At 39.0% G+C, this 14,653-nt stretch overlaps 1 protein-coding gene across 2 annotated transcripts in view; it reads left to right on the forward strand.

Annotated features, from left to right (window-relative positions):
- MFSD6 (major facilitator superfamily domain containing 6) overlaps positions 1 to 14,653 on the forward strand; it is a 61,600-nt gene that overhangs the window by 20,735 nt on the left and 26,212 nt on the right. The window lies entirely within an intron of this gene.

Below are 14,653 nucleotides of genomic sequence, written 5' to 3' on the forward strand. Positions count from 1 at the left end.
TATATGGTGTATGAAGACATCTGTTATATTAATAAGACTGTGATGTGACCCACCACAGTCCCTAATCCATGACGTTACATGGAGGAAGTTTCTTCTATAATTTTTTTCTGATTATTAGATGAGTTTCTGCATTTTTATCTGCCATAAAGAAATGGGACATTTAAAAATCTTCTACTTAAAATGTTCCATGTAATCCTTTCACTCAAAAGATCTAAATGCCTAGTGTTTCTTCTTCTGTAATGTTTCTCACCATTAATGTTTGTATGAAGTTGATCCAACAGCCTTGCTCTTTATAACTCTTTCTGCTTTGCTGTTGGCCCTACAATAGAGCCAGCTACACATAAGCATTCTTACATCATAGAAAAAGATGGCACGTCTGTTCCTAAATTGGAAGTTGCCATAACTAAACATAACGTAACTAAAACAATGCATGTGTTTGTGTGTATGTGGTAATCTTTAAAACTGCTATTTTGATGAGAAATTAGAAGGGAGAAATAGACACTGACAAGATCTGAGAAACATTGATCTGTTTCTTTTAATTTCTCTTGGACTAACTGAAGGAAATATTTTCTAATTTAAAGTTTCAACTTAGAATCATTCTTTTCCCCAAACAACTGTGAATTTTTTCCTCCTTTCGTTTGGTTTAGCTTTGGGAGCTGTACCCTGTTCCTTCTCTTTCTCAAGTCTTTGACCCCTTTGTTGTCACTAAACAAAGTCAGGCGCTGTGTGGACGGTTCCCAGACCCACAGCGTCCCCACAGCACATTTAGTGGGAACAATCTGCAAAGAGTTTTGTAACATTAAGGACTTGGAATGCCCTTTAACCTTGTCCAGGTCATGTTGACATTCTCTGAGCCTGTGGATTGACCACGATGAATGAGACACTTCTCTTCAGCTTTGGCATATGAGCAGGATCTCACCTCAGCTATTAAAATCACATTTACTTCCAGAAAGGAACCAATGACCTAACCAAAGTTAGGTCTAACCCATGAGGAGAGTTCCTTACTTAATCAGTCAATAGCATTAATTGAATGTTGACTCCGTAGAGAGTATGCAGATAGGTTCTATTTTCAAAGAAATTGTTAAGTTCTTTTCACATGCTAAAAAAGTTTCTTTTCTGTCTTTGCCTTTTGTCTGAGGTATATATTTTCATGATAAAATCCTAGTGGTTTACAACTAATTTTGGAAATTACATGAGTTTACACTTGTGATTTTCTTTCCTAAGCATTATTAGTTATTCATTACTGAAAACCTACAGCTTACTTAACCTTAATTTTCTGGTTTTCTGTGCCAAAAGCATCTTCCTTCTGTTATTTAATAGTGTGATGGAAGAAGAAGGCTCTTGTGGTCACAGTGTTGCTCCCAAGAGCCTACAAGGATTCCATCAATTTGTGATCATTTACCTCTTTTGGATTTTAATTCTGTCCACTAAAATATATGCTCTTATCTACCTTTGAAGGATTCTGATAGCTGCAATGAGATTATACCCACATAATCAGGTAAAATGAATACAGGGTGTTTTTGGTGAGAATTTTGGGAACCGAGTCATATGGTGGTGGTTGAGATTTGGGGGTTAGAAAGTATGGTGGTGACAATTTAATCTTTTCATTGAAAAAATATATACTAAATAGTTGATGAAGAGGAATTATCTTTCTATGAATTCGTAGTCTTTGTTGTCCTTGTAGGATCACAAGGAGGGCTCTCTCTGTGGCTCTTACATATGCATGTATGGTTTTGCAGTATGCTGTGGCTGTCACAGTGGGAGTGTGTTTTTAGGAGTCAGCATTGCCACAAAAAGTGTAAATACCCTAAGGTTGTCAAAAGTGGATTTTCCACAAATTCTTTATAAAAATTCATACCAGAAAATATATTTTAAATATCATGTCTAATCTTGATCCACTTAATATTTTTAACAGCTCCTACAGTTTGGTCCCAGTTTTTCAGGGAATAACCTATCTATCAATCTAAGTACACACACACACACACACACACACAGAGTAAATGATTTCTGATTTTAACCTTGGATTTTGTCCTTCTCTGAGCAGTGGCTTTCTCAGGCAAACAGGATAATGCTTAATATTTCCACTAAAAACAGGTAAATTTCTTTTGAATTGAAATCACAAGACTTTGGAATTTACAGCAAGTATAGTTTTAGGCTAATTTTTGTAAAGATAAAAACTAGACTTCTTTAACTAGAACTGTAAATGAATCTTAAAGGTATATTCACCTTGCTGAGTCTTTCAACAGCCATGGGTAGGGTTGTGATCAAAACGCATTGCAATTAATCATTTGTAAATTTGAAAATCATTACTATCTGATATTAGGCCATCACCTATGTTATTTGATTTGAATTTATTTACATTTTAAGGGACACACTAAAATCCCAATCAACTCTGACTTTGCCAAGAAATTCTTACACTCAAGGTCAGTTTTGCCATGCAAATGTTATCTGGAAGGGGTACTATATTAACCGTTATTAGCCACTAATTACTACTTAATTGTAGCTAAGTATCCGAATGAGCTAGGCAGTCAAGTTTGGGAAAGAAGGAAAGACATAATCTAAACAGTGAGCGAAGGAGAACACAGGCTTTGCTGGTGGGGCACTGCAGGAAGACCCAGAACAGATAAAGATGCTGGGCTACCAGCTGAGGACAATGGGAGGTTGTAAGGGATAAATGTTTTGTCACTGGAGGAAGAGCAATTAGCATTGTAAGAGGGAGGACACTGTGTGATTAGGGAAGGCCGCACAGAGAAAGCTGAATTGGAGTTAGCCACTGAAGGATCTAGAGAGGATCATGGTCATGTTTTCATTCCTTCTTTCTTTGTTTGTCTTCATCCTCTGCCTTGTTTCTACCCACTTCTTTGTGCCATATTTGCTGATCCTGGATCCTCTGGCTCTAAGATCCTCTCCACACTATGTGTGGCAGAGTGCTGATTTCTACAGGCTGCTTTTCCCAGGACCTGGTCTCCTGGCTTCTGCCTGGGTTCAGCTCATGTGGTGGTACTCAACCATTAGACTCACCAGGAGAGCTTTTACAACTCCCAGTGCACACACTGCACCCAGACCAATTACATTAGACACTCTAGGAGTGTGTCTAGGCATTCATACTTTAGAAGGGTCCCCAGTTGTTTCTAGTGTGCAGGCATAATTGACAACCACTGGGCTGGGGGAGGCACAGCTGAAGGTTTAGAGTGGAGAGGAAACCCTAGCTCATGCAGTGTCTTGTGTGAGCTTTGGAGGTTGTTCCCTCTAATCGTTTCAGTTGGTTCTTTCCCCGGCCTCCGGTAGTTTCCTCACAGGCATGTGTGGATCAGTACTCAGCTGAAGACTCATGGAACCCTCTGCAGCTCTGTCTATGGAGCTGTCTCTTCTCTGGTACTCTGCCCTGCTCCCAGAGTCTCGTTGTGTCTTCTCAAGTCAGGAGTCCTCTGTGCCCTGTCAGGCGGAATCTCTGATACGGTAGCTGCTGCATCTCACTATGGCTCCGTCCATTGTGGGTGACCCTGAGCTCAGATAACGTAACCCTTCCCTTCATCCTTCTAACCTAGACCTTGTAGAGGCTGCCTGTGGTTCTCTCAGCATACTCGGGCTTCTCAGCAATTCTATTACCTATCTAACAAAGCCTCCGAATTAAGACAGATTGGTTGGTACCTGTTTCTCTGATTAAATCCTGACTCATACACAATCCTTAACTGCTTAGGAGGACTTCTGTCACCACAATGAAGGAACAGAATGGAAAAAGAATAACTCAGTTCCTGATTAAAAGCCAAAAAGATGGTGGACCTTAACCAACGTTTTTTTTTTTTTTCCTTCTCATTTCTTAAGGAAATATTATTTCTTTTTTAAAAATGACTTTTACCACAATAAAAATATCTTAAAGACTTAATTTTTATAGTAAATTTGAAATTATAAGTTATGATGCTCTAAAGGAGCAAGTATTACGCTGTGTTATTAAAAATCAAAAGCCTGTATATTTGTTCAATTTAGTTGAACAGTTATTTAGACCTAGAGAATCCCAGATTAATAGGATTTAGGGATGAGCATAAAAGGATGGGGATTGGAAATGAGAGGGGAGATTGAAAGCCAGATGGGTGCTGGAATGAGGAACATGTACTCTGTCCTGGGGGCAGGAGGGAACAACTGCAGGGTTTAGAGCAGAGGAGGGCCATAGATTTTTCACTTATTTGCAATGCAGTAGGTAACTGAAGCAGGGAGCCTACTGAAAAGGTTCTTAAAATAGTCCAAATGAGAGGTGATACAGGCCTGAACTGCAACAGTAGCAGTTTGGGGATGGGATGGATTTGGGAGGTAAAATTGGCGGAATGGTTTGTGTGTAGGAAGTGAGGTAGAGACCTCCACGTTTCCAGCGTGGACATGGCGGGTCCACTAAATCCAATAGAAAATTCAGGACAGAGATACAGAATTGGGTGAGCCGTTGGACTCAGTGTTGTATGTTTAGTTTGAAGTTGGACTGTCCAGATGGGAATGTGTAGCACAGGTGATATTATAAGCCTGCAGCACAGTGGAGAGGTTAGCACTGGGGATACAGGATCTGGGACTGTTAAAGCCAGGAAGGTGCCTAAGATCAACAAGCACGGATTGTAGTGGAAGAAGAGAAATGGGCTGAGGAAGACCAGTTACGAACGACTGTGTCCAAAATTTTACTCCAAGTTTCTGATCTTGCTGAAATTTTGGTCTGTGTTTTATTGCTTAAAGTAAGTATCCTCATACTGAAGAATATTCTGTGTTATGAGGATTGTGATGTATGGCATTTACTGTAACCTGTGTCCACATTGTGCTTCAAGAGCAATTGACTTTCTCAGCGCTCCAATGCCATCGTCTGAACCAGGCACATCTCTGTGAGTGTGTGTAAGCGGACCAGAGACATAATTAGGGGAAAGAAAAACATAAAGGGAATAGAAGGCATAAAGATGGAAAGAAAGAAAAGTAGAGAATGGAAATAGCCACTCTCCTTAGGGGAACGCTTCTTCCAGTCCTTATTAATGAAAGGCAGTGGCACACAGTGGTTACACACACAGGCTGGAGTCAGATAGCCTGGGTCAGAGGCTGGCTCTCCCACTTGGAACTGTGTGGCCATGGACAAGTTACATATCTCTGTTTGTGATCTGTAAATGCGGATAGTGTTACCATGTCTCCCCGAAAATAAGACCTAGCTGGACAATCAACTGTAATGTCTCTTTTGGAGCAAAAATTAATATAAGACCTGGTCTTTTTTTAATATAAGACTGGGTATAATAGAATATTAATATAATATAATATAATATAATATAATATAATATAATATAATATAATATAATATAATATAATGCTGGGTTATAATATAATTAATATAATATAATAAATATAATGAATATAATATAATACCGGATCTTATATTAATTTTTGCTCCAAAAGACACATTAGAGCTGATTGTCCGGCTAGGTCTTATTTTCAGGGAAACAGGGTAGTACCTACTTCTTAGTTATTTTATGACTAAATGACATAAAACAGCAATTGTTTAGAATAGTGACTGGTATATAGTAAGAGTTCAGTTCATTTTTTTTTTCACTATGTCAGTCTTCTGATATATTATGTTGCTCATAACTACAAGACCTATTGAATCTGATTAAAAATACAGTGACTTATTATTATAATGTCAGAAGTGTATAGATCATTAAGGCTGCAAAGTTAAGATGTTTGTGGCTCTCAAAATAACATTCCCCTCAAACCACTTTGGTCAAATTGAAATTTTCTCCCCCTAATTTATGATGACTGTAAATTGTTTATGTTCTTCTTCATGTCGTTTTTTTAGGACTTGGTGACTATAAGCTACCATCGCTGTCATAGCTGGCATACAGAATGACTGTAATTGTAGCTATTATTATTATTTGTACGTGGGTAGATTTCTGTTTTTCTATTCCTTTCCTCTTTACCTTCAAAGACTTAGATACTCATTTTTATAGGAAGAGCCTCTTAGCTACTTCAAATAAAGATTCTCATTATTAAACTATAAGCTGTAGAGTCTCAAAAGTAGAAGAATTTATGATCAAGAACTGAAAGAGTATAATTTGGTTTTTGTAGTCCCTTAAAAAGAACATCTTTGCAAAGAAAGATATTACCATATTATGTCATAGCTATTAGGCTGACTCTTTAATAACAGCATTACTGATAATTGAGCTATTCATAGTTCAGAACAAAAGGCCATTGTTGCAAAGCAGTTTAAGTGAAGCCAGGGAGTTTAGTTATTGGTGTCATATTTGGTTTGTTTTCTCTTCCACCTTTGGTGGCTGCGTTGACTGAGGCACTCACTGAATTAAAGAGCAGGAATAACTCCATATGAGCTGTAGCTTTTGTGGTTGCGGACGGCCCCCCTCAGCGTCTCACAGGTCGAGGTGATAGTCTTTGATGTACGCACCACCCAAGAGTAAAGACAGCCTCCACAAATTCATTACCTGGACAGCAACTGTGAAGACCAATTCAGCGGCCTATGGTAATACTCAAATTGGACATTTCCTATGGCCTGAAAATTGCATTTTAAGGTATACACTGGGACATACTCTTATACATGTGTAGAAGGATGTGTACAAGAATGCTTACTTGCTTACTGCACCTTTCTGATCGTGAAAAAGAGAAGCAATCTAAATATCCATCAACTGGGGAATGGATATGCTCAATATGGTATAGTCACAGGATGGAATATTATGCAGAAGTAAGAAGGAAGGGACTAGATCAATATGTCAGCATGGGAAGCTCTCAAAAATATGTCGAAGCAAGTTTTAGAATGATGCAGTTTGGTACATTTATGCAAATTTTAACAACACATTTCAAAAGTTAAACATATTTTTATGGACATACCTACATGTATAGAAAGCCATTTAAATTTGGAGAGAGAAAATACATTCCAAATTCATTATTAGCCCTAGTTTTCTGGACAGGACATAAAAAGAAGGGAACTGGGACAGGGAACGAAGAGGACAAGGAGAACCTACACTTTATCTGTAATATTTAATTTCTTTAAGGAAACATGGCAAACTATTCACAATTTTCAATTCTTTGTGCTAGATACATTATTCTCAACTCTTCTTTTAGTATTTTCTATTGGAAAATAGCTTGAAGCTTAAGTCTACTTATCGTGGATCAATTATCCTATAGAAGAACCAAATACGTATGCGTGTGTGTGTATATATAGCTGTATATGTTTAAAAAGACATATTGGATCCAAATATATCAAGTAAACATTGAAATTTTGCACCCCTAATATGTACATCACCCACACATTTTTCCTTAAGTAGCATAAACATAAATGATTAAATGTCTACTTTATATCATTATCATGTCTTCAGGTCTTATTCCCCTCTCTTTAAAATGAGATCAGGTGCAAATTTACAGTATCTCATTAGGAATTGTATTCAAACTATACCAAACAACCCTGATTTGGGTAGTAATTATATTTTTCTATATATATAAAAAGAAACCAAGGTACCGAAACAGCCAAGTGGTGTCCCAAAGATTATAAAGTTGCATACTGGCAGTGAGTCCAAGTATGTGTGTTTGCACCAGCTGTTTAATATCTTGAGTCATACAGTGTCAACTGACTGCTTTTTTTTTGTATAAGTCAAAAACCTAAGTAATCTGGCTTATTATATTTCTACTTATCCATGGAAATATTTGGTAGATTGCAATTATATAATTTTGTAGGATACTTTGAATTGTGGATAAGAAATGTTCTTAGAAGCTTACTTCATGGCCTACCTCTCCAAAGCCTTTCCGACTGGAAGCAAGAATACCATTCCATTCTTGTTTCTGCAGTATTCAGCATCTTTTCTTTGCCTTTTCTCTGCTGCAAACATCTTTGAATAGTAATCCATAAGCAGACAAGAAGTAACTTAACTTTTTCTTTCCTTTAAAAAGATAACATGTAGAATTAAAGCCCAGACATTATCAGAAAGAATCAGTGTTAGGTTACATTTGTCTAGGTTCTTTATCTTTGAACCATGCTACTGCTGAGTACAGTGAGGGATCCTAAGTGATGGAGTGTTGGCGGTAATCCTTGGTTATGATTGTGGGATGTTGGCCGGGCTTTTCATTCCATTTAAGAGAATGAGAAAGAGAAGGGAGCACATTGGTCTAGCCTTGAAGCCAGTCATCTTCCTAAGCCCTGGACGGAGTGCTGGGTAGTCTGGTAGCTATCCTGTTTCCTTTTATTCTTCTTTTTGCCAGTTTACCTATAAAGAGAGCATGTGTGCACTTGACCTAGATTGAAAACCCACATTTACCATGTCTGACCTTGGATATGTCAGCAGTTTAACTTCGTTAAGCCTAAGGTTCCTCATTTGTAAAATTGGGGTAACAATTGTACCTAACTTCATAGCATCATTATTTTATTAATATTAATAAGCTAATGCATAACACATAGTGCTCAACTATAAACAGTAGGTAGTATTATTACTGTTGGTATTCCCTTCTTCAATAAGTATTTATTAAGCATGTACTAAGCCAGAACATGAAGTCTCGATGAATATATCTCTAATGTCCTCTTGATGTTGTTCCCTCATAATACAAGGCCTTCATCCTAGAGTGAGCCTCCATTCCCCCTTAGGAACGGGAACCCCTGCATTTCTGTGGGACTGGAAAAACCCCACTCTGGAGGGAATACGATGCCCAAAATAGCCTAAGGGCTTAGGTGTGATTTTTCTGTGCCTAGGGCTTATCTGGTAAGTGCAGTGTAAACTGAGAAAGAAAACAAACCAAAACTAAACTGGCAAACAAATCAATTATTATTTTTTTAATAACAAATGCCTGAACGTAGAATTGTTTTTTATTGCCTTGCCTCAGGAATACTACTAATAGCTAGGATATATTTTATTCCACAGAGAAAATTCTTGCATCTTTTACAGGGAACAATTTTATGCTCAGTTTCCTAATAGGCTAAATCACAAAATCATTGTTTCCATTTCTAATTTCTTAATCACCAATAAAAATAAATGGAAATATTATTATTGTAGGCTTTATAATTTATAGTTTTCATAAATATTTTTATTGTTACAACCCCCCTGCAAAACACTTAAGTTTTATTATATTCATTTTACAGTGGCTTGATGAGAGCCAGATTTCCTCCATTGGTGGAAAGGCCATGTTTACTTCCTGGGGGCCTGGGGTGGAGCACCTGAGAACCTGCAGCCAAGGTTCACGGAGCTCCAGGGTAGGTTCCTAACTGAGTTAGAGAGTGGGGGTATGAAGAATAGAGAAGCATGTTGCTATGGACTTAATTGTGTCCCCCCCCAAAATCCATAACGCCCAGCGTGATGGTATTTGGAGCTGAGGCCTTTGGGAAGTAAGTCAGGTTAGATGAGATCATGGGGATGGGCCCTCATGATGGGATGGGTGTCCTTATAAGAAGACACTGCAGAGCTTGCTCTAGCTCTTTCTCTCAGCCATGTGAGGGCACAGTGAGCAGTCTGGTTTGACTGCAAACCAGAAAGAAGGTCTTCATCAGAACCCAACCGTGCTGGTACCCTGACCTTGGACTTCCAGCCTCCAGAACTGTGAGAAAATAAATTTCTGTTGTTTAAGCCTCCCAGGCTGTGGTATTTGCTGTGACAGCCTGAGCAGACTAAGGCACATGTCTAAACAGATAGAGCATGGAGAGCCTGAGGAGGTTATAGAGGGCTGGGATTCCTAAAGATTCTAAGACTCAGAGGACACTAGACAAGGACCTGTGGCCTAACATTGGGATGACACTAGGAGTGAGTCCAGCAGTGGAAAACTGATTTTTCTGCATGGTATGCATTCCTGGTAGCATGTACATTGATTAGTTGGATAGATCCACCATGAAAGCATAGGAAGAAACAGATTTGCTATGATTTAGCCAAGATCCACCCTTCCGAGTGGTGGAGTAGGGACTCAGTCCGGGGTCTCAGGCTTATAAATCCCATGCTTTTTCCAATATATCAGATAGTAATGTTGGTATTCATCAGAGTAGATGAAAACTAGCATCATTACTAATTCCTTACCCTTAATCAAGTTACCATTAATTACTATTACTCTATTATTAATTAAGTTATTACTATTAAATTATTCTTAATTCTGTTAATGATATTTTGTTAGAAACAGGTTTCAAATACAGGTAGAGTACTCTAGCAAATCTTTGTGTAACAAGATTTTTAAGGTAGAGTGATCATCAATTTTTTTGCGTATGTGAAAAAGAGCACTTTTACATTTTTCACAGTTTGCCTCCTCAATGCAGCCCACATGCAGCCTGCACGCAGGGCAGAAGTCCTGGCTTACGCTGCCTTCTCCCTCAGCACAGCACCTGAGCTTTCTGGGGCTGCCTCATCAGAAATTGTTATATGGCCCATTTTATCTCCTAACACAAAATTTTGCTTCTTGGTAAACTCTTCTGTTGCGATCTAGGATATTGGGCTGCTGTTGAGTGGCATTTGCTTTTCTACTTTCCTCTTACCCCCATGCTCCTAATGATTCATCAAAGTTTAAAATGTTAACCATCCTCTAAAGCCAACTCAAACATACATCCACCATTCTTAATCCAAGTACACAGCTATTATCAGAAACATAACTATACTAACACAGTCAGTCCCAGTCTCCACGGGTCCTGTAGGGCAAGGGGGCAATGACTTTGACCTTCTACTGGCCAACCAACTCTGTGACCCCTTTCTACCTCTCTGGACCTCTATTTCCTTATCTCTCTATAATAAGAGGGTTGGACTTGATGTTGTGGATTCTTTTAGTTCTGACTCTAATGACCTAATTTTCGAATTTGGTTGGTTTTAATATGTGAAAAACCATACATCAGACCTGCCCACCACCCCAAGGACTCAGACTTGAATGGTGTTTCCTAACAAGTCAGAAATGTACACAAAGCCATTCATGTAAACTCATCCAGGCCATGCCGTGACAACAGACTATCTAGCCAGTGATGGGGAATGTGATTTATGATAGTAGTTGCTGGGATCTGAATAAAGAATTTTCTTTCTTCAAAGCCAGTTAACTTGAATGGAAGTTAGAACCCTGAACTGGAGACATTTCTCCATGCACTAGCTCAGACAGAATTTGTATAAGACTTGGCTGTTCTAGCTGAAATATTTGCATTTTATTTAATGGTAGCTTACAGATTTGCACAATGTTTTGTAGTTTTCCTTTACATGTCTATTTGATCTTTTCAAAACCCCTATAGTATAACCAAGGCAGTTGTGACCATTCCTGGGACAAGTCCACACTCCCAGGAGGCCTGTGTCATGGATTCCACCTCTTCACTGTGCTGCCCATGTGAAAACAAATTAATTAGCACTGTTTGTCAGAACCTTTCATTTTATATCAACCACTGGAAAAGTAAATAGCAATCTCCTAGATAACATAAATGAGTAAATATAGTTGGATTAGATCATACAAATGCTAGGCTAGCAGTCCTCCTCTAAGGGTACAGCTGACTTTAGAGACCCAGAGAAGCGGCCACTGGTAGTCCATGTTTTATTTGTGGTCCACGGAGCAATGGCTCTTGAGTAATACACCGGCATTCTTTACTCAACTTCGGAGTTGTAAGTAATCTTGGCGGTCATTTTTGTGGCTGAACTGTGTCCCCTGAAAATTCATACATTGAAGTCCTAAGCCCCCAGCACCTTAGAATGTGACTGCATTTGGAGACAGGGTCTTTAAAGAGGTAGCTAAGTTAAAACGAGGTCATTAGGGTGGGCCCTAATCTACTATGACCTTTGTCCTTGTGAGAAGAGATTGGGACACAGACACACACAGAGGGAAGACCACATGAAGACATAGGGAAAAGATGGCTATCTACAAGCCAAGGAGTGGGTTCTCAGAAGAAACTGAATCCTGCTCACACCTTGATCTCAGACTTTTAGCCTCCAGAATTGTAAGAAAATTAATTCTGTTGTTTAAGCCACCCAGTCTGTGGTATTTTTTTACAGTAGTCCTAGCAAACTAATACCGTCACATAGGCCTAGCTTCATCCAGTTTAAGTCTCTTCCTCCTAATCCTTGGAAGATGGTTATTTTGCCTTGGCTTGGCCACTTCTGGTGACGTGGAACTTGCTTCCTTACAAGGTAGATTAAGATCTTATGTCACTTAGGACTCTTTCACTTGAGGTGGCAGACAACCTTACCCAGAGTGGCTTAAGTCTAACTGAAAAGTCTAGCAAGTGGCCTTAGGTGTAGCTATAACCAGGTCTCAAATGCTGCAGTCAGAACCTGAGTCTCTCCATCTCCTCTGTCTCCTACTGGGTAGGCTTCATTCCCAGGCCTATGCTGGAGGTCCCAGGCAGGTCCAGGCTCTCATATTCCCAGGATCAAGTCCAACTGAAAAGAATGCTGCATTCCCTTGTTTCTGCCTAGCAGCTAAAACAACATTATCTATTGTATTGACTGCCCACAGGTCTGATTTTAGGCTAACACAGCCTTCTCCCTCTTCAGCAGAAAAGCCCTTCATATAGTTCAGTCCCTCCTACAGGTCTCTAATTCCCTCAGGGATTTCCCCCAGAACTTCTTATCCCAGACTCGCCCTCTTTGTTCCCCCTTCTTATTCTGCCTTCTCTCCCCCCTCCCCCCATCTCTCAATTCTTCCCACTTCCTCTTATGGTCTGGCCAAAGTCAAAACAATGGGATTATTATCTCCTTTTGGTTTAGTCATGATATTCTTTCAGCCTGAATTTTGGTGAACTTGTTTATTTCCCTCAAATTTAGCTTAGGTTCAACTAAAACCCTTGAGGTCTTTTTCAAGTTAAGTGCTATGCCGCATGTCAATGATTCTTATCTGCAAATTATAGAATTTGTATTTTACATATACCTCAGGCTATCTCATAGAAATTTTTTTAACAAAGTCATAGTGTGTGTGTGTGTGTGTGTGTGTGTGTATTCATTTGACTTTTTCCCAAATGGAAACTATAACAACAAAACAGCATATTGTGTCTTCCGAATGGTTGGGTTCCATTAATCAAGCTTCTGTTTTGTTTTAAACATCCTTATTTTTCTACCTGGAGATATACACAATCTAAGAAAAATATACAGATAAACTAAAAGAACAATGGAGAGATGTAAATATGGCCAGGAACCAGCACAGGAACCTGGCTGATGGTTACCATAATTATACTCTTAGCTTATCAGTCACATGGAGAGGAAAGAGTTGAAAGCAGCAAAATAAAGAATGACTGAAGACCTGCAGAGACTCAGACTTCACTTTTACCTTTTCTTTTTCTTGCCAAATGAGTAAAGGAAGTATCAGTAGCTGCACAAAACATACACAGCTATAATTGAATCTTTTCTGCCATTCACTCTTCTGACATACAGTGTGGTTGTTATGCTCTGCTTGGTGACAGGAGCTTGGTGGCTTCCAGGATCTCTACTGGTGATCCCTTTGGCTATGCCACTGATTCTTTGAGCTTTGTGGCTTGTACGCTAACTCACTCTTCTGGTGAGATAGGCCTGTGGGGAGTCACGAGCCAGGTTATCTGCTTGTGCACATGTGTTGAGGATGTACTGCATGGGTGCTTCAGGATTCCCCAAATAAGCAAACTGTAGTCAGCAATTCATTGAGTTATTTTTGTCCACATAAATGACTTAATATTTATATTCAAGCATAGCCTATTAACATTAATCAAAAATGTTGCCAAATATGGACATCCATTTTTTTATCATCCTAGTTCTAGGCCTCTTTTATAAGTCAGTTCATTCTTTCACATGCTGATCACTTATTCCTATACCATAATCAGGTGTGTGTGTATATATATATGTATATGTATATAATTATAAGGATAATATGTGCATAATTTATGTTTACACCTTGTTTACCACCATATCCCTGGCAGTTGGCACAGAGTATGCAGTAAATATTTGTTGAGTGATGTTCTATTTAAAGTATTCATATTTTCTCTTTGTGAATATGTATTGAGTGCCCACTATGATCAAGCACTGGAGAGAAAACTGAGCCAACACTGTATGAAATAGACCTCACCCTGTGTGGAGCATACCGTCAGGTTGTCGTGTGGTTACAACTGAGATAAGGGTTGTGAGAAGAGGCATAAGCTGCTGTGGTCACATATAAAGGAGCTGAGTGAGATCTGGACATCAGGTCACAGTTAGGGATGGATGGGGACAGTGGCCCAGTGGGTCCATTTGTCATGCATGTGGCTGGAGGACAGAGAGCTAGGCAAAGCGTTGTTCCAGATAGGCTACAAGGAAAGATGTTTTATAATAGAATCTTGTTTTCTGTAATCAGTTTTAAGTCAAGGATTCCCATTGTATTACATATTTTTTCTGATGATCGAGGCAGCTCATGAAGCAAACAAGTGCTTTTTCTTAAGTCTGTCTCCACAGACTGCCATTTCCTTTGTCCAGAAAGAATATGATGATGGTAATGCTGATTATTTCATGTGCCTTTCCTATTTGTATGACTGGATGACTTACTCATAGCCAATCTCACAGCCAACAACAGATTCACAAGCTAGGAATAATATTGAATACTAACTTAGCTAGCATGCTGTACTGTTTTTAAGGCAATATAGAAACCTAGATACTGATACCTTCAGGTTGGGGGGCCATAGGTCAAACATCATATATGATTTACTTTGCCTATATAACTTCATGAAACACAGTGACTGATCTCTCCTCATTCTTTGAGAAAATAG

This window comes from Rhinolophus sinicus, linkage group LG01 (assembly GCF_036562045.2).
Source record: "Rhinolophus sinicus isolate RSC01 linkage group LG01, ASM3656204v1, whole genome shotgun sequence".
Taxonomy (NCBI): Eukaryota; Metazoa; Chordata; class Mammalia; order Chiroptera; family Rhinolophidae; genus Rhinolophus; species Rhinolophus sinicus.